Here is a 2389-nt window from a genome sequence, read left to right as displayed (position 1 = left end):
ATCATATATACGCAGAAACATAGACGTCATATAGACGTAGACACATCGACATCATATATACGTAGACACATAGACATCATATATACGTAGACACATAGACATCATATATACATAGACACATAGACGTCATATATACGTAGACACATAGACATCATATATACGTAGACACATAGACATCATATATACGTAGACACATAGACATCATATACACATAGACACAGACGTCATATACACGTATATTCCTAACAGTCAAACACATTGCTGCAAATGTTCCGCACCAACCCACGATGGTTTAACAGGAGGAAAATCTGCAATAATAGACACATAGACATCATATAGACGTAGACACATAGACATCATATAGACGTAGAAACATAGACATCATATAGACGTAGACACTTGGACATCACATAGACGTAGACACATAGACGTCATATAGACGTAGACACATAGACATCATATAGACGTAGACACATAGACGTCATATATACGTAGACACATAGACGTCATATATACGTAGACACATAGACGTCATATATACGTAGACACATAGACGTCATATAGACGTAGACACATAGACTTCATATAGACGTAGACACATAGACGTCATATAGACGTAGACACATAGACGTCATATAGACGTAGACACATAGACGTCATATAGACGTAGACACATAGACGTCATATAGACGTAGACACATAGACGTCATATAGACGTAGACACATAGACGTCATATAGACGTAGACACATAGACGTCATATAGACGTAGACACATAGACGTCATATAGACGTAGACACATAGACGTCATATAGACGTAGACACATAGACGTCACATATACGTAGACACATAGACGTCACATATACGTAGACACATAGACGTCACATATACGTAGAAACATAGACGTCACATATACGTAGAAACATAGACGTCACATATACGTAGACACATAGACGTCACATATACGTAGACACATAGACATCATATATACGTAGACACATAGACATCATATATACGTAGACACATAGACATCATATATACGTAGACACATAGACATCATATATACGTAGACACATAGACTTCATATATACGTAGACACATAGACTTCATATATACGTAGACACATAGACTTCATATATACGTAGACACACAGACTTCATATATACGTAGACACACAGACATCATATATACGTAGACACATAGACATCATATATACGTAGACACATAGACATCATATATACGTAGACACATAGACTTCATATATACGTAGACACATAGACTTCATATATACGTAGACACATAGACTTCATATATACGTAGACACATAGACTTCATATATACGTAGACACATAGACTTCATATATACGTAGACACAGACATCATATATACGTAGACACATAGACATCATATAGACGTAGACACATAGACATCATATATACGTAGACACATAGACATCATATATACGTAGACACATAGACTTCATATATACGTAGAAACATAGACATCATATAGACGTAGACACATAGACGTTATATAGACGTAGACACATAGACATCATATATACGTAGAAACATAGACATCATATATACGTAGACACATAGACATCATATATACATAGACACATAGACATCATATATACGTAGAAACATAGACATCATATATACGTAGACACATAGACATCATATATACATAGACACATAGACATCATATATACGTAGAAACATAGACATCATATATACGTAGACACATAGACATCATATATACGTAGACACATAGACGTCATATATACGTAGACAGACATCATATATACGTAGACACATAGACATCATATATACGTAGACACATGGACATCATATATACGTAGACACATGGACATCATATATACGTAGACACATAGACATCATATAGACGTAGACACATGGACATCATATATACGTAGACACATGGACATCATATATACGTAGAAACATAGACATCATATAGACGTAGACACATAGACGTTATATAGACGTAGACACATAGACATCATATATACGTAGAAACATAGACATCATATAGACGTAGACACATAGACGTTATATAGACGTAGACACATAGACATCATATATACGTAGAAACATAGACATCATATATACGTAGACACATAGACATCATATATACATAGACACATAGACATCATATATACGTAGAAACATAGACATCATATATACGTAGACACATAGACATCATATATACATAGACACATAGACATCATATATACGTAGAAACATAGACATCATATATACGTAGACACATAGACGTCATATATACGTAGACACATAGACGTCATATATACGTAGACAGACATCATATATACGTAGACACATAGACATCATATATACGTAGACAC

Source organism: Telmatherina bonti (assembly GCF_933228915.1).
Source record: "Telmatherina bonti genome assembly, chromosome: 17".
Taxonomy (NCBI): Eukaryota; Metazoa; Chordata; class Actinopteri; order Atheriniformes; family Telmatherinidae; genus Telmatherina; species Telmatherina bonti.
Note: the sequence above shows the minus strand (reverse complement) of the source record.